Below are 23,906 nucleotides of genomic sequence, written 5' to 3'. Positions count from 1 at the left end.
ATCGTATGGACTCTGAACCCAAGCCTCACTTTCTCTGAAGTCACCTTTCCCTTGGCAGTCAGGTATACCCCCCCATTTTTTCCCCACTGTCAAGTAAATCGAGGAAGCAACTTATAAGCAATATTTCTTGTGCCTCCAAAAAGGACCACAACTGCTGGTTCCTGTTTGTGGCGGCTATGGTCTCAACTGAGCGAATGGAGGGCACGGGACTCACAGAGCTGATTGGACGACTTGAATCCAGCTCCCTCCGTAAGTGCGGGCATCTCTCGCCGAGTCCAGGCCTGCCCATCGAGCCCCAGCTCCCTCCCCTGAAGTCCAAGCATTCCTCACAGAGCCCCGGTCTGACTCCTGAGCTCCAGCTTCCTCAGTTCAGTGCAGGCATGCTTCACAGAGCCGAGGCCTGCCCACCGAGCGCCAGCTCCATCTTCGGTAAAGGACGCTCACTCCGTTTTTCTCTGCTCCCACTCAGCCTTCCCACCCTCCTTCAAAAGCAGACTGATTTATCTAAGACCTCGGCCGTTTCACAGTATTTTCAAAACAAATTAGCACTCTTCCTCCGGAGTTCCAGAGGTGACTACATCCAAGAGAGACAGGGCATGTAAACAAGAGTCGGGTCTAACCATGGCCGGCAGCGCCCCGCGCTAAGCGGCTGCTTTGCCTTTTTCGTCCATCAGCAAAGATGGAGCTGGACTCGGCCCCACTGCACAGAGTCCAGTGAGCGGTGCATAAATCTGCTTTTCGGTCGGTCGGTCGGGAGGAACTCGAAGGACCCGGAGTCAGCCAAGGAACTGTAGCAACGGTGGTTTCTCAAAGCAGCTAGGAAGAGCCAAAAGGCCTGGGTGACCAGCCGCCATGCCCTTTGTGAAAGGCTGCAGGTTCCCTTTGGTTAGCACTATGGCCGGCTGAGAGTCGACATGACATGATTTGTTCCTTTGGGGCCGTGTCAGTTCTGCAAGCCAGATACCGGAGGCCGCGGCTCAGGAGAGCCTGCGTTTGTTTGGACAGGACAGGGCCACTCAGGAGCTCCCATCTCAGTCAAACTCCCAGAGCAGAGAGCCTATCTGAGAAATTCTTTTCTGTAAAGATTTTCTTCCTTTCTTCCCCCCCCAGCCCCCTCCTCCAACATTTTTGTTTAAGAGAAAATGAGATGTCTATCTTCTGTTTCCTTATTTTTTTTCAGGAAAGCGAAGGGTTGTTGACTTCCTCCCTCTTCCCCTCCCTTCCTTCCTTCTTCCCGAAGGTACTCATCTGAGAAAAAGAGAACGAAGTATTGTTCCTGTTCTCTTTCTTAAGTCATTTGAAACACTGTCCCTGCGAGTTCCCCAAGTTCCCCTGCAATCTGTACACAAGAGAAAGAGGGAGAGAGAGAGAGGGGAAGGCAGAGACAGCCAGAGACCAGGTGGGGCTGCAGCCACTGAGCCCTCAGGAGCTGGTAAGTGACCACATAATCCTTTCTACCTTCCTTTCAATGTCCTTGCGATGGAGGCTGACCCGGCATCTTCCCCAGAAACCACTGGGCTGCTCTTTAATCAAAAGGTGTGACTGATGGATGGCCCAGAATGTAAACTCATGCCTCTTTGCAGAAGGGAATATGAAGGCTTGGCAGAGCCCAGCCTGGCAGAACTGGAAATGGAATTGTATCGGGGCTGAGGAGGACGCTGTGTGAAATCTGAATGCTTTGGCACGGACAGCTTGGTTAACCAGGAGCCACTGGGACATGTGGTGTGCCCTACTGGTGGGATCCCTGCTCCCCCGTGCTGCATCCTGGGAGCCCTCTCAGGGTGTCCTTTGGGAACTGCTATTTGCTAGGGGTTTTGCTGGATTGTCTGACGTGAGGCGCCCTTCTGCTTTTTTTTTATTTCTCTCCATTCTGTATTCCACCTTCCCAAAGAGAACTGCTCATGTGTGACTGTTGCTCTGCCACTCAAGTGGGAGAAAAAGGAGGGGAATGTCGCTCTGAAATGGTCTGCATGTGGGGGACTTAAGGGAGGGGTCCCGAGTGTGGGTGAAATGTAAATGTACTGTCCACCGTCAGTGGGGGGTGTCATGGGCTACCCAAAAGAAGGTGGAGATTCCAGGGCATGTAGCTTTAGTTTTGAAAACTGGCGTGTGACTGGAGCGGGAGGATTTAGATTGATTGCTGGTGTCAGGAAGAATGAAAAACGAAGCCATGGATGCAATTGAAAAACAGTCACTCGGAGCCTGCTTTTCTAAGTGCCAAACAGAACACAGCAAGGTAGCCGGGCGTAGACACACAGTGCCACCAGCGTTTAAACATCTCACTCTCTCCCACTGCATTTGTCAGAGAGGATAATGTTACCAAGAACTTATTATGGCACGCCATGAGGGAGCCAGGATCATGTTGTCAAAAACAGGTCATCAAGGTCAGGCCAAGACTGGGGCATGCATGGCTGCAGATAGTAATAATTTAATTCAGTGAGGCGCTGGGTGGGCAGAAGGCGATGGCCATGTGCACTTCTCAAACTACTCGTTTTTATGTATGGGTTGAAATCCTCAGGGTATGAAGAGTGTAATAGAGGTAGCCAGTCATTTTAAGATTAATTTGGCCGGATTATGTTTTAACCATGATCAAGTAATTAATCTTTATTTGAAACGGAGCCATCATCTCAGTGAAGATGAGAAAAATCTGATAGAACTGGATGCTTAATATAGGGTTTGTTCCATTAACAGGCTTATTTTCCTTTGTTTTGAAAAAAATAAAATGCTTCCCCTAGAATTCCCATAAAACAAGCTACATGAAAGAGGCATGATGAGCAGTTGCCCACTTAAGGATGCAAATGAGTGTGTAACAGCCATGACAAGCGGTGCCCAGCTCTCCCACATCCTACCCTAGCCACCCTGTCCTCACACATCTCAGGGCAGCAGCTTCCAAGGTTGATCGTCTTGGGCGTTCTGTGTTAGTTCTCGGCAATTGTGACCCCAGAAGAAATGCAGGGCTGCGCGGGATGACTTCTTTCGGTTTCCTTTCTCCCGATATTATTAATGTTGTGTCCAATTAAAATACTAGCACGGGACTTTGCTTATTGAGAACAAGCCTCAGATGTGATGTGATGGGAGACAAATGGCTTTGGGGTCGCTCTGTTTAAAGGCAAGTCAGGTAAAAGTGGGGAGACCATGTTTACCATGTCCCTTCATGGTGGCCAAGACTAAGCAGCCGGAGTAGTGAAGTCTTTGCCAAGATAGCTGTTGGATACTGTGGGGGAGGGCGGAAGCTCAGGAAAAAATCCTTCAGGGACATTAATTAGCCTAGGTCACTGCTACTCAATTTATCTTTTATTCAACTCCAATGAGCCAGTGGGCATTTGTGGAAATTTCCAGAATGACTCTTCTTTAGGGATATCATAGGCTCCTTTTTGATATCATTAGGGAAATTCCAGTTTGGAATGATACAAGACTTCATCAGTTGATCTCTGCCCAAAAAAAAAAAAAAAAAAAAAAAAAAAAGGTACCAATAACTAAATTACCAATGGGCAATCTCATTTGGGGGTGTTAGGGACTGAACTCATGGTGTGTGCTAGGCACTTGTTCTTCCTCTGGTCCCTGCCCTACCTTTAATTAAATATAGTTTAGATCTCATCCTGGTTTGTGTCCTACAGGGTTGGGTGTGCATGGGTGAGCCCAATGAGAGCGTGCAGAGTGTGAAAAGTCCAGGCTGGAGCGATACAAATTGAGCTTGAATTTCAAATTTGTTGCCTGCTGATTGTGGGGTTCAGGCCTGGTCTTTAAGTCTGTGTCCCTAATTGTCAAACTGCATTAATACAATATATCCTGAGGATTAAGTAGAGTTATGAATAAGAAGCAGTGAGCACGCTGCTTGGAAGGTCACGGGCGTCAATCACTGTCAGCTAGGATTTTTTTTCAGAGCCATATATTAGTACTTAGGTGGCCTGTGTTTTCACAAATTGAGAGAATAGACTAAAATTCCCATTGTTTGGGTAATTATTCTTTCTCGATAATATACCAATGATTTAGCAGAAGAAATTATTTCTTATAATTTGCAAGGTGGGCACACACCAAGTACACATATCCTGAACCTTGAACTCACCTGAAACAAAGGCTGATATTGTTGAGAATGCTTCTCTCTCTCTCTCTCTCTCTCTCTCTCTCTCTCTCTCTCTCTCTCTCTCTTTCTTCTGAGACAAGGTTTTCTATGTAGTCTTGGCTATCCTGGCACTCACTCTGTAGACCAGGCTGGCCTCAAACTCATCACAATCCTCCTGCCCTGGCTTCCCCAGTGCTGGGATTAAAGACGTGCACACCAGCCGGCTGGCTGTCTCTCTTGTTGACAGAAACTCGGACCTTAGCTGCGTGGAGCGACAGCTTCATTCCAGCCTTCCCTGCTGGGAAAGGCTTCCCTGGGACCAAACTTCTCCATGTAGATGCACGTGGGAAGGGAATCGAACGATGCTGCAGACATCTGCGCCTCCTCTCACCCGCTCCCCCATGTCCAAGCTTTTCACTGTGGGTGACCTTTTCCCCGGCTGTGGAGGAGTACAGACACTCATTCTGAAAATGGCGGTGACTGTGTCATGACTTAGACAGAAGGACAAAGAGGGGAAGGGACATGGAGTTGAGCTCCCTCTCCCTAAGCATTCGTAGCAAGTCCTCACTCACCAGTAGGAAGGTCTCGGCCAGCACTGGGTGTATGTATCGGGTGGGGGAGGAGGCATGCATGAACCAACTATTGTTCCTCTCTTGTTCTAAACTTCATAAGCGGCATGTCTATTAGCTCATCAAGTAAAAATGATGCTTTTATTTAGCTCCCAAACTTCCTTCCACTTTCCGAAAAGAAAACATGGACCGGCAAAAAACAGCCCAGACTCTACCCCACAAGCCCAAGCCCTGGAGATTGATTCTCTAGGATAAAGGCTCTGATACAATGGAGACTGGTACCCATACCACTGTGCTAAAGGTGCCTTTCAATGTGGCGTGGGGTTGGAGAAAAACAACCAGATTAGGAGCCAGAACAACCTATGTTCTGATCCAACCTCGGCCACTCCCCGAATGATGCCTTGGATGGCTGAAAGATGCAGATAGTTTTCACTCTTGTGGACCTCTGTTTGGAGATGACGGGGCTGGACAAAGTCAGTGATGGGAGTGAGTGAGAAGACCCACACGCGAGGGACTTTCTTCTGTCGATTGCCACATGCCCAGGACTAGAACAGCAGCACATAACATAAAATAGGCGCATAATAAATATTTGTTGATTAGGTGAATTAGGAAAATGGGCGGTGCAGTGAAATGTGCTATCTTTATATAATGCCAAATGAAGCAATTAATTAGTTAAGGGGGGGAACAGGTCAAGCTTTGGGCAAAGGGAGGGTCTGGCTAATCCCACACGGCCAGTTTGGCAGTTCCGCACTGGTGCTGACTGGAATTCTGTGGGCTTGTTCTGATGATATGTATGGGGCTGCTGCACACGTATTACAGGGCCATGCTGGCAGGCAACCCACCTACCTGCTCATGGGAGATAAACATTTACCAGAGAGATACCCTGGAAGACTATTAGTTGCATTTTATTTTCCTTTTATTTTCTGGGCAGAAGATGGGTTAGCAAATTGTTTTTGGCAAGAGAGGGAGAATGGCTATTTGTTTCCCTTCGACTGAAGAGCTATGAGCCAGGACTGGCTTTCAGAGAATGAATGTCCCACTCTTGAGTTTATTGTAGGCAAGGCTGTGCATGCAAATGAAAGGGGTGCCCTGTCTGGTGAGAGACAGAACACCGCGGGGTGAGTTCAGGGAGGGAAATGGGAAGGCCCTGTTGGGTGCATTTCACTTAATTAAAATTTGTGAAGATAAGCCAAAAAAAAAAAAAAAAAAAAAAAAAAAAAAGGCTCACGCCAGTCTTACATTTATTTGGCAAATTTAGTGGGGAAAGTATGAATGTCTAATAGCAAGCTGAGATTGGGGGTGATGTTCATTACATTTGACAACCGCGTCCAGGGTTTCTACTGTTGTAGTAGAGCCTGAAAAAAAGCTCTGCCTGTCCGCGTTGATGAAGCCTGTCTCCTTAGAACCAGGGCCACGCAAAGGCTGTTCTGGCCCAGTCCCCTATTTCCTTCTATAGATTGTGGCCCCATGTTGACCTCAGTCTCCGTGTCTGGGGATACCAAGTCAGGGCATGATGATGTAACCTGAGAGCATGTTTGGGGTAGAGCCCATACCAGGTTTGCCCGCCCCCAGCTTCCCCTGCATCAGAGCCTCCTGCGTGAGGCAGCAGGTGTCTTACTCTCCAGTCTTTGACCTGCAGAAGTGCAGAGAAGCCAGAGAAAGTGCCGTGCTTCCCCAAACTGAGCTTGCTGTGTTCAGCTTCCTCACTAAGAAAGGGAGAGCATCTGTAGCTGATACATCTTTAAAACTGGCACACCCCTTCAGGCAGGACCCCACAAATGTGACCGGAGGATCCCCAACAAGACATCACCTAAAAGCCTGTTAGGAGTGTGGAGCCTCGGGCGCCACCCCAAACCTGCTGGATGAGACTCGGTCTTTCAGCCATTGAACCCCAAATCACAGTTCCACACAATTCTGCTACCTGTTCTAATCCGAGCAACACCAATAGAGGTTTGGCCTGCTGGACACAGGGTGCGGCAGGCCCCTGGTTCAAGGCATTTCAAAACCATGCGAGCTGTGACTCTGTTTAAGACAATGGGACTGTCCTTTAACGGTGGCATTGCCAGACTAGTCTCTGCTCCATTCAGCTCAGGGCAACATTTGACTTGTATATTGTGGTATCGCCCAGCAAGCAAATTCTGTCCCAAAGATCCCATTCCTGCAGGGCATTGCATTTCTGGTGTGTTTTAGGTGTCAAAAATCAAAGCCAGCCAGGGCGGATCCCTGGTTCTGGAAGATAGCAGGAATCTGGCATCCAGAAGCAAAGCTCAGCTCAGCTGGTTAACCAGTCAGCAGCTTAGGATGGAGAAACCCAAAGGCCAGGCAGTGGTGAGGATGAGGTGGGGATACAATACTTTGAAAAGGAGTTCTGCCTTTTCAGCAATCTGAGAACCAATTAAACAATATGCTGATTTAATTTCCAGCACAGAAAAAGACATCTAAAATATGAGAGAGAGAGAGAGAGAGAGAGAGAGAGAGAGAGAGAGAGAGAGAGAGAGAGAGAGAGAGAGAGAAACTCTTTCAGCTTCTTATCCAGAAAGCTCCACACAATGAGGACAAGAAATCCCCTGGTCAGCTCAGTGTCTCCGGGATTCCGTGTCCAGCATCAGAGCCAAAGGGGAGATGCCAGGACACAGACCTCATGCCTCTCATGTAGAAACGTCTGCGGAAAGAATCTTTAGAGTTTCCTTTCTGCCGGGGACTCACCGTTCTCTCCCAGAACAGAAATCAAGAAGGGGCTATTGTTGGAGGGGTGGAGAAAGGAAACGGCGGAAGGAGCGAGGGAGAGCACCGGAAGAGCCCGCGCTTGCTGCAGCAGCGGGGACCCAAGAGGGCCTCTGCCTGGAGGGACTGGGACGCTTCTCCTCCCTCACTGGCCCCCTTCCATGGCAGTGTAGGGGGCAGAGGAACTTCGGGTTTCAGCGGTCTCATGGGGCAGCTCTTGCAGCAGGGCCGGCCGCTGTTTCTTGCTGACTGGTCTTCTAGTTCTGGTATACCCCGGTAACCCCCAAAGTCCTGGGGGCAGGGCACAGAGCAGGATCTTCTAGTATTAAGATTAAAAAAAAATGTGTATCCTGACCCATTTGAATACTCTGGGGCTCTGTGCTTAGACTGTTGAGATTGGGGCGGGGGGTCCTGAAATACTGGAGGTGGATTTTGTGGGGTCAGAAGCATGCATAAAGGGCTAAGCGTCCTCGGTAGGTTTTACAAGACAGGTCTACTGTGTGTGTATTGTCTTTTCGGCCCCCTAGAGAAGCTGGGAATGTGTATGCCTGTGGGCGTCTCCTCCCGTGGGGCCCATAACCCTTATAAGTACACCGGTTGTTTCCCACACCATCTCTTGTGTCTAGTCATCCAGGCAGAGAACTTCAGAAAAAGATCATTCTCATGTCCTGGCTGCAGCTCAGGTCCCAGGTCTGAGCACGGAGGTTGAAGCCTAGGTTTTAGTACAGAAGGTCCTGCCCAACACTGCATTATTTGGAAGAAGGTGACCCCATTCCAGGGATCTTCAAAACCTTTCCCTGCCACAGGGCAGTATGGCATGACGTATACACTACCCTCTGGCTCCCCTGAGAGGAATATCAGTCTCGCGACTTTAGTGAGTTCCTTTGGGGAGGATGGTTCACCTGGCGCTCATCCCATTTCATTGTCTGGATGTAAAGTGCTAAGTGTAATTGTTCTTCAGTTGCTTTGGATGTCTTGGGAGGGAGAACTGGTTTACTTGATAAGATGCTGCCACTTACTGGAGCTGCCACAGAGTCATACACATGTCTGTGTGAACACCCAGCCTATTCAAAATCACTGGCCTTCACAGAAGACTAAGAGCCCAAAGATTATCCATAAGTTATTTATTTAACTCGAGGACACCGTATCTGAGAAGGTGGACCGACTTCGTGTGTTTTCCTTAGCACTTGAATTTCATCAGTCTGAGGCACCAGGGAGAAGGTGTCGGACGAGCCAATGGCTCCTAGAAACAATTCGTAAAGTGTTTTATCTGCCTACTGTGTGTAGCTGAGGAGAGAGTAGGAGTCATGAGACTTAGGTCCCTATTGGGGGAAATAAACCGACAACATGCTGTGTTCCTTAAGTTAAAATAAATTTCAAATAGACTGGGGACATCAAATGTTAAAAAATGAAAACATTCGATGACTCTAAAATTACATTGACATGATGTCTTTTTTGAAAAAATGAAAGACTAGGGGTGTGGGAAGATGGTTTGGGGGTTAAGGGGTTTTGCTGCTCTTGCAGAGGCCCTGAACCCGGTTCTAGTCACGTCAGACTGCCCCTAACTGCCTGTAATTCCAGCTCGGGGGAATCTGACGCCTCCTTCTGCTCTGCATGGTCACTGCACTCATATGCACACACCCCCCCACACACACATAATTTACATTTTTTTCTAAGAATGATATGGTAGCAAACACCTTTAATCCCAGCTCTTGGGAGGCAGAGGCAGAGAGATCTCTGTGAGTTCAAGGCCAGCCTGGTCTACATAAGAAGTTTCAGAAAACCAGGGCCACATAGTGAGACTCTGTATCAAAACATATCTCTTAAATGAAAGAATACGTTTTTAGAAAAAAAAAATGAGAAATTTATGTTTTTGAATCCAAGATTAGGGAGGCTCTTTGCAGTTTGACCCAGAAGAAACCTTAGCATGTATTATACATTTTGTTGCAGTACAACAAACGGTTTCTTTAGGCCCTGAAGGTAATAAACAAACACAGAATGGGGGGCGGGCTGCAGAGTGGATCCCAGAACGCCTAATGGAAACAAGCACGGGGAAATGGCACGAAACACATACCTCACATAAAATGAAACACAGCCCACCTGCAAACGTGTAAAAAATGAACAATACTCATCCCACTTCACAATAGGAAAATACAAACTAAAATTCAGATGTCAGTTTCCACCCACTTGATAGACCCAGATAAACACATGGAGCACACTTGTGTCTGGACACTGGTGTGACTTAAACACATCAGATTTCTAAAATAAAAAAAATGTGTAACCTTGGTTGAAAAAGGATGTCTTATCATCACACACACACACACACACACACACACACACACACACACACACACTCCAGCAAAAGGAAAAATGGATAAATGAGATTTATCAAAACTAAAAACATTGTTCTTCAAGAAAAAGATACCACTAGAAAAATAAAATGTCAAAAACTAGGAGAAAATATTTTCAAAACATTTATCTGGTGAAGGCTTTATTTCTAGAATATATGAAGAACTATTTGAATTACATAAGGATACACTCGCCCAACTGAAAATGGAGGATTATGAGAATGCAGACTTGAATCCTGCAAGGATCCTTTGTGCACCTGGTTAAATGTTCCAAGCGAGGATGGAAAATGCTGCAGGGATATGCAGACTGGACTCCCCCTGTTCACTGATGGTATGAATGTAAAGGGTTACCGATACTTTGGAAAACAGTATAGATATATACCTACCATATAATTCAACGTTGCTTCTAAAACAATACGTTTACGTGAAAACTTGACACATTCCCAATAGAACTGTTTGTAATAATTCCAAACTGAAAATAATTCAAAGGGCCATCAGTTGGTTAGTAGATATAGTCTGGCATGTTTATGCAACAGAATACACTCAGGCATGGAAAGGGGCTTCTGATACATGCCTTACTGTGGGTGAATCTCGGGATCATCCTCCGTGTCAGAGGAACCAGGCACAACATTACTGAAAGACACTGGCATACAAGAATTGCTGACGGCTTTTGTTTGCATGAAATTTCTAGAAGCACACAATGATGGATGCAGAAATTAGATTTGTGATTTTCTGGAGCTGGGGGTGGGAGGATTGAAGGACTGTTATGAAGTGTGAAGGAACATTTGAGATTGATGAAATTATTCTAAAGTTGGATTTTAGTGATAGTTGGACTTTCTAAAATGCATCACACTGAATATTTAAAACACTTAATTTTATACTATGTAAATTATACCTCAGCAAAGTTGATTAAATCAGAAGGGGGGTAATATTATGAAAATCTGTATGTTCTCCTAAAGGGATACTATCCAACCTGTATGGTTCAGGGAAAAGGCTCTGGTGCCTTGATGGGATAGAATGGATTGTTTTTATAAGCAAATGGAAAACCAGAGTCTAGTTTTGATGTGCATAGAATATCTCTAGAAAGATATGGCAGACTTGCTAATAGAATTTGGTTTTGGAAAAGAGAGAGAAAGGAATCTTGAGCTCCAGGTCAGGCATGCCAGGCCCCAACCCTAGGACCTTAGCCGTGTGACACCTGCTGTTCCTTCAGCTGAAAAATGAACAGGCTGGACCAGTAACGTCTAAGGACACATCTGGTTTTAAGTTCTGTTGTTCTTTTTTGTTGTTGTTGTTTTTGTTTTTCGAGACAGGGTTTCCTCTGTGTAGCTTTGCGCCTTTCCTGGAACTCACTTGGTAGACCAGGCTGGCCTTGAACTCACAGAGATCCGCCTGCTTCTGCCTCCCGAGTGCTGGGATTAAAGGCGTGCACCACCACCCCCCGGCAAGTTCTGTTGTTCTTTAAGAATGACCTCTGGCCAGCCGGTGGTGGCGCACGCCTTTAATCCCAGCACTCGGGAGGCAGAGCCAGGCGGATCTCTGTGAGTTCGAGGCCAGCCTGGGTTACCAACTGAGTTCCAGGAAAGGTGCAAAGCTACACAGAGAAACCCTGCCTCGGAAAAAAAAAAAAAAAAAGAATGACCTCATGGTTTTCTTTTCCTCTTATCATTCCATCACCAACTTGTCATGAAATGCCACATCTAAGGGCGGGCAAAGGTTCCTCGTTTATTAGTTCCCATCCTCTTGGCAACACGTAAAATCTGGGTGAGCTGGCAGCCTAGGAAGCCAGCAGGGCGCGGTGGCTAGACAGGATTCGGGGGTAGTCCCAACCACATGCTGAGACTAGCTGTTAGAGATGAACCACCGCCATCTTGCTTGCCTGCGCTGTAAGCATGCATCGTTATCTCTCATATATCTTATATATGGCAGGAACTGGAAGGCATGGTGCTCTTTGGGTGCCAACTGAGAGGACCGATTCTTGGGATCACTTAGTACAGTTAGGAACTCACACCTGAGTGCTATGTGGGAATCCTTTGATTAAGAAGTGGAACTGTCCTTGTTCATAAGACGGGTGGTTTCCCGAGGGTAGAGGAAAGAGAGGCCTCGAGTTCAGTTTGAGGACTCCTTAGCCCTGTGAACTGGACCTCCTTAGGTGGATGAGTTGGCTTTGGGTGTGTGTGTGTGTGTGTGTGTGTGTGTGTGTGTGTGTTCCAACAACCCAATGGGAGAGGCTGCGTATGTTCTGCAGCCCTTTAGCTGATGTCACAGAGGGAAACGTCTTCTAGGAGTCCGTCCTTTGGCATCAATGCCAGCCTAGAACTGAGACAGATGTGGTTGGAAGTTATGAGATTGTGGCATGGTGCAGAGGCTTGAGACCATTAAGTTACCATGAGTTTCAGTTTGCCAGCTGAAGGTTTCTTAAATTAGATAGGCATTAAATTAGATAGGCTATCAAACATTAATAGCATTGTGTAACCTCCTCTCCATAGTAGTCATCCAGAAGATCTGAATACGTCTTCAAGTCCAATGGAAGCAAGCCATCAAGCCAAAAATCTCCTATCACCTGATGAGGTGTAAACCTCCTGTTTCAACTGCAGTTTTAGGCCACAGAGAGGAAACCATCCAAATACAGATGGCTCTCTGTGGATGCCTGTGACTTCAAGCATCTTGGCCATACATAGCAATGCACCCTGCCCCCAACACATCTTGCTGCAGAAGTATCTCTGATGCCTTTTAAGTGAGGTGAATGTCCCCTGTGTGCCCGTGAGGATACAGTGAGCCCCTCTGGCACGCACTCTGTCCTATTCTCCACCTAGAATTTAGAGAACACATTTAGTGCTTTGCTCTATGAACCCATCTTTCAAGGGTGTTTGTCGTCCCTAACCACATGAAAACTAGACAGGCAAGGAACTGTGTGGTAAACCATTTTTATCCCGTCCCAGATAGAAGTCCTCCACATTCATCATGGTTGTACACTAATTCTGTGAGAGGCTTAAAACAACATCTCATGGGGCTGGAGAGATGGCTCAGAAGTTAAGAGCATTGGCTGTCCTTCCAGAGATCCTGAGTTCAATTCCCAGCACCCACATGTTGGCTCACAACCATTTATAATGAGATCCAGTGCCCTCTTCACTGTATACATAATAAATAATTAAATCTTAAGAAAAAAAGAGTTTCTAGAAGGGTCCAAGACATGCAGAGTGTGGGAAGAAATGAGAAGCTCAGATGTTTCTGGCAGTGGTAATGTATGCCTTTAATCCCAGCGCTCAGGAGGCAGAGGCAGGGGGGATCTCTGAGTTCAAGGTCAGTAGAGTGATCTACAGAAAACAGCCAGGGCTGTATTGGGAAACCCTGTCTCAAAGGAAAAACAAAAACAACATTTCGTATCATCCCCACTTTAGAGATGGGGAAGCTGAGGCCCCGGGGACAGTGAGCACCTGGGCAGAGGTCAGCACAGTGGATCTCAGGATGTCGAGTTTCCATAGAGTATATCGGGGTCAGGCTCCTAGTGTCTGCAAGCCAGCTGGGAAGGGTAAGTAGCTGCAGTATTCAAACCTGGTTGTATCATGGCAATTTGTTATCTAGAAATCAATGTAAAGATGTTGCGGAATTCAAATTAGCTTCTATTTATTTTGTGTTTTTTTTTTTCAGACTCATTAGGGATATGTAAAATAGGTTTATTCTTCAAATCTGTAAAGTGTCCCCATGCTGAGAAGTCTGGGATCCACTCCTGGAACCAAACCTGGAGTTTACTAACACATGGTAGAGGGATCTTGGGGGAAGGATTCTGGTGACATTGAGCTTTTCCACCTTTATGTGTTTGATCAAAGTTTTTTAGAAGCATACGTTATTTAATAATTCTTTTTTTCTTTTTATTTATCTTTTCATTTATTTTTATTTTTATTTATTTATTTATTCTTTTTTGGGGGGCTTTTTTGAGTCAGGGTTTCTGTGTGTAGCCCTGGCTGTCCTGGATCTCGCTCTGTAGACCAGGTTGGCCTCGAACTCATAGAGATCCGCCTGCCTCTACCTCCTGAGTGCTGCATTAAAGGCTTGTGCCACGGCCACTGGCTAGTTTTCGTTATTATTGCCCTATTTCTTTCTTTACCAACAATCTCCCAAGTCATAGTTCCTTCTTTTGTTGTCCATACGACCTTGGGCAACCTTCCAGCCTGTTCGTGTTTTAGTTCCTTCACTGAGAAAAGTGAAGAGAAGAACGTTACCGCCTAAGATGCTGTGACAGTCATCTGAACAAGCACATGTGATGTCTTTAACGCGGCCTGGTCACAGAGGAAACACTCAGCAAATGCTGGTTAGGCACCGCTCGTCACTGCTTTTGACACACTCTTGAGGCCGAACAGACATTCTGGCACGGAGTTAAGGAGAGAAAACACGAAGGAGGAATCAGGGCAGCTGGAGATGGGCAGCTCCTCACCCACAGTCCCTTGGCCCCAGCCAGGCAGTGAAGACAAGCTTCATGCAGATGCTCCATTTGTGGAGCGTGTGCCTGCGGGGAGCTCAGGCTAGAGGATGGGCATGTTCCTGGATCTTCAGGCTCAGGCGCCTTTCCAGGTTCATATCCCTAATGTGTTCGATGCATCAAAGCCCACATGGGAGGGGCCAGCAGCTTGAGCTTGGGCCTAGAGCTTGTATAAGGCCCCCTTTTCTCCCCCTCACCAATGGGCGCGAAAGGAAACAAGCCCACGAGCCCCTCTGCACCAGAGGACAGAAGCCAAGTGGTGCTGTATTGCCACAAACCAAACTGCTGAGGGTCGTGGTTATCAGAGGGCCAAGGGGAAGTGCTGGTGAACTTTCACCGCGCACTCAATATTTAGCCAGCTGATAATTTCGCTTCCAGATCATCTCTCGGAGGGATATTTGACTTCATTCTTATCAGCAACCTTCTGGCTGAACAGAAACAGTTGGCTTGGGGGTTAGAGTGTGTGCGGGTGGGGGTGGGAGTGAAATGATCAGTTAAATCTATTTAACTGATACCTAAAAATTGCACGTATTATTGGGGTGTCAAGTGAGTTGGGGTTTTTGAATATAAGAGAAGAGAAGCTGATGGTAGAGTTTAAAATGGACCACTTTGTCCTGAGTTTGGTACAGGCTGGCTTGTGTTTGTTTGTTTGTTTGTTTGTTTGTTTGTTTGTTTGTTTTCGAGACAGGGTTTCTCTGTGTAGCTTTGCGCCTTTTCTGGATCTCTTTATCTTCTCCCTTCTCATCTCTTCCTTCCTTCCTTTCTTTTTGTTTTTGTTTTTTGTTTTGATTTTTTTGGTTTGGTTTTTTCAAGACAGGGTTTCTCTGTGTAGTTTTGGTGCCTTGCTCTTGCCAGATCTTGCTCTGTAGACCAGGCTGGCCTCGAACTCACAGAGATCCGCCTGGCTCTGCCTCCTGAGTGCTGGGATTAAAGGCGTGAGGCACCACTGCCCGGCTCTGACATTGTTTTTAAGAGCAGAATTCTGAGGCAAATCAGACAATAAAGAAAGAACCAGTTTCTGAGAATCAGTCATTTTTCTGAGGATAATTATTCTTATCATGGCAGCAACTGTTCCTTGGGCACCCCGTGTGTGTGTGTGTGTGTGTGTGTGTGTGTGTGCGCGCGCGCGCGCGCGCAAGAATCACAACAACCTAAACCACAGGAAGAGAGTTTCCCACGGGCATGGCAGATTCCCCAGGTGGGCAGTTGGTATGAATGCTGGAGAGAGATTTTTCCCACCGGAGCCTCTTCCGCAATCTGTAGCACAGTCTACAAGGTCCCTGCGACAGCTATGGGGACGGTTGGTTGATGGCCATGAAAAGTCAGAGCATTCATTCTAAACAAGCCCTCTGCTTGTCCTCTTCCTTTCCTCCAAGTCATTCTGTTCCATCCCACACCATGCCTTCGGAGCTCCATGGCGCTCTACACTGGTCCTGCCTTCTTTGAACTCCAAGTTCATAGGTCAGTGCAAGATGCGGACAGCAATGAAGGTCATCTTAGGGTGGGCTTTTCCTTGGCTCTTTCTTCCTCCATGGGGTCCTTTATGACCTGCTGGGGGCTTTCTGTTACATCGCTTCCAACAACGCTCACACTCAAGGCTCGTGATTCTCAACTAAGAGCAATATAGCACCCCCTGGAGGCAGGTGGGAGTAAGACGTGTGCTTTTGGTGGTCATAGTGACCAAGGCCTACTGTTGGTGGGTAGCGGTTGGTGGTGGGCAGTGGTGTCAGCTTTTTTTCCATATACACCCTAGTCTGGCATGGTGGAAAACAAGCCCCCTGGAGAAGGTCAGGGCCATCACTGCCTTCTCAGCATTGACCCTCCCTGCTGAACACAATGTTCCTTCGCAGGTCTTTGGAACAACTCTTGAGTAAGTGTCCTCGTATGTCATCCCCTACATTTCCACTTGTCTCTGAAGAGAGGTGCTCTGCCTCTGAGCACCTTCCTTTCATAAACAGGTGTGCTAGTCAGCTGTGGCATCCACATTCCACTCCTCTTTCCTTCCGTCTCAAATTCATCACCAATTTGAGGCCCACAGCACCGAGTGTCTTCTAAACTGATCACCTGGGACTACCCTTCTCAGTACGGATTAAAGACACCGCTTTGTAGAGTAATGTGGGGCAGGAGTTTTTCTCTCAAAAGTAGATTGAGGTGCTTTAAAAAGGTATCGAGTGGATTGTTTCATGGACTATCTTGATCAGTGAATAAGTCTGTGCCCCATGTGAGGTGCTCACTCCTTGATCTCAGCACAGTGCTTCACAGTGAGCACCCTCTGGTACCTTCAGCATCCATTAATCTAAATCTTACCTTCTGAGTAACCCCGTGGGAAGACCCCTAGCTCCTTTTCCCTTGGCAAACTTCAGGGAGAAAATTCTCTTCCCAGGGTGGGGATGCCCAGCCCCTTTCTTTCCATTACGTTTCTCTCATTTTGTTAAAGGGTTTTATAGAATACTTGAACAGGTCTTAGAGTTCATTGTCATCCTTCCTAAACTGAAAACACACCGTAGAGTAGTCTAGCTTGTGGCTACCAGGCACATGCAGGCAAGGACCACGTTTGCCAAGAGGAGCAAGCACTAGCATTTAGTCAGCCCTGGCCTTCTGTCAGGCATAGAGACCACAGTTGAACTCTTCTGCAGATCCAAAGTGTATTTGCAGGAAAGAGAAAGCTACGATTCAATATGGAAAAAGTGCCAATTCTCCAATGGGAAAGACAAAGGAAAACAAGGATTTGTTTTTGCTTTGCTCTATATCCACTAAATGAATAAACCAAAGCTTTGACCCTGGCATCTTAATTTTGGGCCCTAGACCAATATAATAAGTGTCACTGAAAAGTTTCACGTGGCTACAATAGGGACAAAGAAAATGATGTGGAACCGTAAACCACTTCTCAAACGTTCTAAAGAAGTGGCCCATGTCCCCGTGTTTATACTGCATCCAGTGTCATGCTCATGTCTACTTATAATGGGGATAAGGAAGTGCAGCCTGAACACCTGGGGGAAGGGCATTTGGGGTAGTTAGGGTTCTTGTTCACTGAAGCACTGGAAGGTTGGTAAGTGGCAGAGCTGCTTTCCCAAGTCCTATTTTGTGATGTTGTCTCCTGAGCTCTTCACTCCTTCTCCATGGGTGCACAGAGCGCTGCATACCTGGTACCTGGCCCGCCTCCGTATGCTACTGTTGAGATAGTAACCCGGGTTCAAGGGCGTATGCAGATGCCCTTGAGAATGTCTGGGATGAAACAAACGCAAAATCATTGCAGTTCAGCCACTATTCAATATTTGAGTTCCCTTCAGGGGCTTCGACACAAGTAGTGTGCTATGTAACAGAGTCTTGACTTTGGAAAACATGGCAGGTTTTTCTTTCAAATCTCGGGTGTCGTTAGGTTTCTTTGCTTACTGCTTTTATTTGCTAAGTAACGAGAAGACAGTCACATTCTCCTCCGTTCAGCAAGGCTTCTGTCTGGTGGATCTTCAAGATCCAAAAGAAAGGTGTCCAGAAGGCTTCAGTTACTTTCAAAACAAACAAACAAACAATGATCTCCAGAGGGACACCCCTGCTCCGAAGAACAGTAAAAGGAGATCAGCTCTTAGAGAATCATCCTCAGGTCTCATCCCCCTGGGGCACAGTGCCATCAATTACGTCACAGTTATGTTAGCAAGTGCTCAGTGAAGTCAATCCACCTCTGACTTTTCTAGTCCAAGCTTCCCCAATGGAAGTGAAAAGCTTGAGAAATACTAACTTGTCTGTAACTGGAAAGTTAGACTTTAAACTGTCTGTGTTTCCTGTGTTCTGTTCTGTACTTATACTCGAAATGGAAATGTTTTAAGTTAATCAACACTACAGAAGATGGTACTCTATGGTTCCCACCATCCCTTCCCCAGCATCCCAGCATGCAATGACAATATACTCATCATCTGAAAGTGGGGCTCTGGGGAAGGCAAGGGTTGCGGCCAGGTTTGTGGTATGTGAGTGTACCCCTTAGCAGCTACAGCACCCCAGAAGGCAGGAAAGAATAAGGCAGAGGAGGATGTGAGGAAGAGGAGAAGGAACAGCAGGAGGAAGAGGACCAGGAGGAGGAGGGGGAGGAGCAGGAGGAGGACCAGGAGGAGGACTATGAAATGACATCAGGAGACAAAGAGGAGTCAACACAGACAAGGAGAGCCCCCACACATGGCCGAGAAAAGTATATGGCAATAGCTTCAAACCAATTTACTGATTAACGCAGTTACTAGAACACTACATTTTTTATTCATTATATTTTTTTGTGCATTAAAAAAGACAAAGTACTTCGTTAGGAGCGAAGCAAGCTGTGGGTTGAGGCAAATGGTTTAACCTTGCTGGTGTCCAATCCATAACTCAGGGGCTGCTCAAACTAATGAAGCATAAGAGCACAAAAATCTCTCAAGGTGAAGAGTGCAATTTCAGGATCATGTATTATTAAATAAAAATGTCTACTTAGGAAGGAAACTCTCCAGTCACATTCCATCGCCCTAAGGAGTCATCAACACTCAGAAGAGCCAGTTGTTCAAGTTCCAGGGCAGAGGATCCGATTGTTGATCACTAAAAATGGAAAAAATATAAGAACAAAGACACTAGGCGGGTTGTAACAATTGACACGCTCCATTAAGGCATTGGCTGCTTTCAGAGACGGGTTCCTGAGCCGAAGAAGGCTTCATTTACTGGAATGGAAAAACCTAGGGCCAGGAAATTGCTCAGAGGTCTCCTGTCTTCCTGTGAACAGTGAGATGCACTGTGTGTTGGCTACTGTTTGGATCAGAATCTCGGTTTTAGAAATCTCTTGAGTGGTGTCCTTGGGAAAGAAGGGAGTCGTGTGGTGTGTTTGTGTGAAGTTGGAAGAGGAAGGGGAGCCGGAGAGGATGTGGGGAGGAGTCCTTTATATTCTGTCTGGAATGAAATTAGCACAGTGCTGTGCTGGGAGATTCCCAAGCCAATCTGAGTTTAGGTAGTTGCCAAGTTCCTGAAGTGGGTCCCCCTGAAGATATAGGCTCACATCTAGGATAGGAGGTTAAGCTCAAGATGAGACATGTCAGAAAATAGTCAATGTCCGTGCGCTCATGGAGCCTACATTCTAGCAGAACATCAGTGAATGAGGACATAGGATGATGGAAGACATGACGTCAGGGTCCATAAGCTTTGCTATATACAGAGGATCTCAGGTTCTCTGACCAGAATCAGGCTAATGAATGATCTGTGGCTAAATGTCCATGAAGGCTGTCTGTTCTTTCTCCACCTGAGGAATGAAGGAAGAAGGTACATTAGCTATGGAGGTGGGGGGGGGTGTCTCTTCTTCCTCCCTACCATAAATAGCAGTGCCTCCTACATTTGAAAATTGAACAGCTTGTCATCGACGAGCTGTGGAATTCGTGGACATCAGTGTAAGACTATCTCAGTTTTCCGTAAGGAAGGCTCTCATCACTGACTCTAGGCTGAAGACAGTTTTTCCTTCTTGGCTTGCATGTGGTTGGTCCTGACCTTTCTTTGCTGACTCTTCTATGACAGCTGAGAAGTGGGGAATTGTCTTTTTGTAAAAAAGTGACAGAACCCCCAACATGATTTCTCATGCCCAACAACAGAACAACAACAAATGATTTTATTAAGGGAAATTTGAATACTAACTAGACACTTAAATGGTTAATGGTTTTGTTTTTGTTCTTATCAACAATACTGTGGCAAAATTTTCAGACTAAAAGCTTAGATTACAAAATAATCAACTTTCCACATCTTCAGGTTATGCCTCCACAGATCAACCAACCTTGGACTGAAAAGAAAGTTTTCAAATTGCATCTGTATTGGACATGTACAGACATTGTTTGTTTGTTTGTTTGTTTTGGAGACAAGGTCTCTCTGTAGCTTTGGGGCCTGTCCTGGAACTCACTCTGTAGACCAGGCTGGCCTTGAACTCACAGACATCCCCTGCCTCTGCCTCCCGAGTGCTGGGATTAAAGGCGTGTGCCACCACCGCCCAGCCCCTTTCTTAAATAATACAACAGTTTACATTTATGCTGAATTAGGAACAAGTAATCTAAAGATAATGTATATGGAAGGTTTGTGTAGGTTATATGCCAACAGTATGCCAATTAAATTAATTAACTTATTAATTTTTATTTTGAGACAGGGTCTCACTATGTGGTCTTGGGTAGCCTGGAACTCAGTTTGTAGAGCAGGCTGGCCTTGAACTCATAGAGATCTACTTGCCTCATGGGTGCTGGGGTTCAAGACATGGGCCACCATTCCCAACTGACTGCCATTCTATATAAGATAATTTTGGTAACAGAGGAAGCCTTGACACCAATCTCCTGTGGATGCTTAGGGGCAGCTGTGGTTTTTTTTTTTTTTTTAAGATTTATTTATTTGAGCCGGGCGGTGGTGGCGCACGCCTTTAATCCCAGCACTTGGGAGGCAGAGGCAGGCGGATCTCTGTAAGTTTGAGGCCAGCCTGGGCTACCAAGTGAGTTCCAGGAAAGGCGCAAAGCTACACAGAGAAACCCTGTCTCGAAAAACCAAAAAAAAAAAAAAAAGATTTATTTATTTGTTATGTATACAGTGTTCTGTCTGCATGTATCCCTCATTACAGATGGTTGTGAGCCACCATGTGGTGCTGGGAATTGAACTCAGGTCCTCTGGAAGAGCAGCCAGTGCTCTTAACCACTGAGCCATCTCTCCAGCCCTCAGCTGTATTTTTTGGTGAACTAACATGACGTCACAGATCTATTTCCAAATTATATATTTAATTGGAAAGCAGAGTGGGTAGGTAGGAGTGAAAGAAAATTGGTCATGGAATGAAACTGGATAGAAGACCCAAGTATTCATTATATTACTCTCTCTACTTTCATAGGTTGAATTTTTCCATGATAAAAGTTATTTTTAAAAAAAATCAGACTCTTGGGGCTTTTTTAGGCTCTATTGCCTGTCAGACTTCAAATATTCTCCTTCAATGTTGTGTATACCTCATGTTACAGAAAAAAAAAAGCCACAGGGGCTCCAAGAATGCACAAACCTTACCTAAGGCCATGGAATGAAGCCCCAGGCACATGACTCCAATCATAGTTTAAATATCTTGCTAATTTTAGTGATAATATTTTATCCTCATTGACCTTCCCTTTGATACTGCTTAAGATCAATATCTAAAGAGTGTGTGTGTGGGGGGTTATGTTCCCATGATTCAAGGAGAGCCAGTTACCGCCAGAGCCACACAGGTGCCCAAGAAACCAGAGCACTGACTTGGACAAAGCACATTGCACTCAGGAGGGCACTGGCATCTGGATGGTACTAGCCCATTTCTTCCTCCTTGCATTGTGGAGGCAACATGCTCCAGACATGGGTCGAATCTACTGAGCGGGGATCTCGGAAGGACCGTGAGCTCAGAGTCTCCAGGGACCAGCTTTTGGGGACTAGACGTGGGTGTTCACAGAACTCTCTTACCCTAGTTGCCTACACATCATCTGAGTGACTGGCATAAGGCTGTTGTTGAGTTTAGTGAAAGAACTCAGGCCTCCTGTTGGTCTTGCTTTCTCAAATGCCATGGTGGGGGAGGAGGAGACTGGCCTCTGCCTCCAAGTTATGACCCAAGACCTGTTGAGGAGCTGCACCGGTTAATTAGGAACAGAGAGCAGTGTGGCCAGGCAGACGCCTCAGGCAACGTGGCTGGCCAGCCTGGATTTTCTGTGATCAGCACACTCCTATGTCTCAGCTCTCACCAAGAACGAAGGAGCAGATCCTCATGTTTTGTGAAGGAGTCCAGTTGCTGGCATCTTTAGAACAGTGTCTACGCAGGAAGGGGACAGGACTCAGTCTGAATGTTTTCCTTTTGCATTTCAGCCAAAGGAGTATTGAGTTTAGGGTATCAACATACGGCACAAGTGTTAATGTTAAGCATGATTTGGCATAATCAGCACATTGACTGTGTGTTACTTTTTACACACGGGACATTTGCCTCCAGTGGTAGCAACATGGTGCCAGATCTTCTTAAATGCCAGACATCTTCAGAAACGATTTCTCAAAAAAAAAAGAAAGAAAAGAAAAAAGAAAAAGAAAACCAAACCATGGATCTGCTACTGTGGTGCTTCTAAAGAAAAGGAATTTGGCCCTGGAGACAAAATGAGGCAGCTGCTAAGTAGAGTTCTTGATGGATCACTGGCGGAGTGTCTAGCATCAGCAGGGTGTTGCCCAGACTTCTAAGCCACAGGCTTTAATCCCATCATTAATTATTCAGATAAAGACCTACAAGTCTGCACAGAACCAAGGTCCAGAACTTTGGGTTGGAAGGATCGTTGACAGTTTCCATACATCCCATGACCTACTGAAAGAACTCATTCATTTGTGCTACATAAATGGGATGATCAGGTGAGAATTAGCCAGAAGCATGGGCTTCCTCTGTGTCTCACAAACCCAACATTTGTCGGTCCTTGTGGTCAGCCATCTGACACTCAGGCATGTTGGCCCCGAAACTACACGTGTTCTTCCAAAATTTCCCTGGAGCGGTTTGTTTTTACCAAGTTCACTCTGAGTTCAGATTTGCCCCTCTCCACTGCTGCTGGCTTATTATCCTCTGCTCTTGGGGGATCTTCCTGGGAAATCATCCACACCATGCTAAAGCTCTCGTCTTGAGAACATGAAACCTCTATGACTCTGAGTCCAGATTTCCAGTTTCTTTCTTGTCCCCGTCATCGAGGGAGAAGTCTCAGGCTTGCTGGGCAGGCTCTGCCACGGAGACTCCTCCTGAACCACAGAGAGAAACCTAATCATGTACTTCCTGGTGGATTTGTTAGTCAGTATGGGGAGGAGGGAATTGCAAAAGCTACAGAACTTCACAGGGACCAAGCTAGAGGCACGATCTTCTAGTGCAGTACTTCTCAACCTTCCTAATGCTGTGACCCTTTCACACGGTTCCTCATGCTGTGGTGACCCCCAAGTATAAAACTGTCTCGTTGCTACTTTATAACTGTGATTTTGCTGCTGTTATGGAGTGGAATATGACTATCTGATATATGGGAGAGCTAATATTTGACGCACAGGGGTCGAGACCCACAGGTAGAGAACCCCTGCGCTAGTGTCCGGTAATGAATGAGCAGAGATTCTAAAAACTGAGTTCTAGAATATTAAAACTTTCCTATCTTCTTTATGCTGTTGTCGGATGGAAACATCCTCTAGCTCTGAACAAGATGGTATCAGAAAGCCTTTCCCATGCCCTAAGCAGTCTTCTTCTCGGGAAGGTTTGTGAGAATCAAAAGTGATCCTGGTCATGGTAGCTCTTGAAGATGTTGAGAAGGACCTCAGTGTTGCCATGGCACCGTGACTTCAGTATTGGGTTGCATTTAGGGGCTGCCTTGAGCTCATGTGGACGGTGGAAGTAGCCGTAAAAGGTAAAGAGATACATCTAAAGAGATAAATGATATAAATATGAATTAGATTGATCTGGAAAACAATTTAGCACTGTGTGCCAGGACCCAGAAACTCAGACTTTCACTTCACAACTCTAGTTCTAAAGAATCTAATTTGAGGAAATAATACTCAAAAGAGATTTATGAATGAAGTTGTTTATTTTGTATATTATTTGTATACTGCACAGAGATTTAGATTAAATAGTACTGTCAAAGGAAACACCCATGCGTAGTAAAAGAAACTAACCAAAATATTAACTTAGCTACTTTGGGATTATTGATTATTTTAATTTTCTTCTTCAGTATTAAATTTTACAGTGCTAA

The 23,906-nt window shown here is 46.0% G+C and overlaps 1 protein-coding gene across 1 annotated transcript in view; it reads left to right on the top strand.

Moving 5' to 3' along the window:
- Positions 1-233: 233 nt before the first annotated feature.
- Znf366 (zinc finger protein 366) overlaps positions 234-23,906 on the top strand; it is a 65,902-nt gene continuing 42,229 nt past the window's right edge. The window contains exon 1 of the mRNA XM_037209548.1: positions 234-1,432. The gene's annotated coding sequence lies outside the window, so the exon portion shown is untranslated. The remainder of the gene's footprint in view (positions 1,433-23,906) is intronic.

This window comes from Peromyscus leucopus, chromosome 11 (genome assembly GCF_004664715.2).
Source record: "Peromyscus leucopus breed LL Stock chromosome 11, UCI_PerLeu_2.1, whole genome shotgun sequence".
NCBI classification, from domain to species: domain Eukaryota; kingdom Metazoa; phylum Chordata; class Mammalia; order Rodentia; family Cricetidae; genus Peromyscus; species Peromyscus leucopus.
The sequence above is the reverse complement of the archived record's forward strand: the minus strand, read 5'-3'. Positions and strand labels throughout refer to the sequence as shown.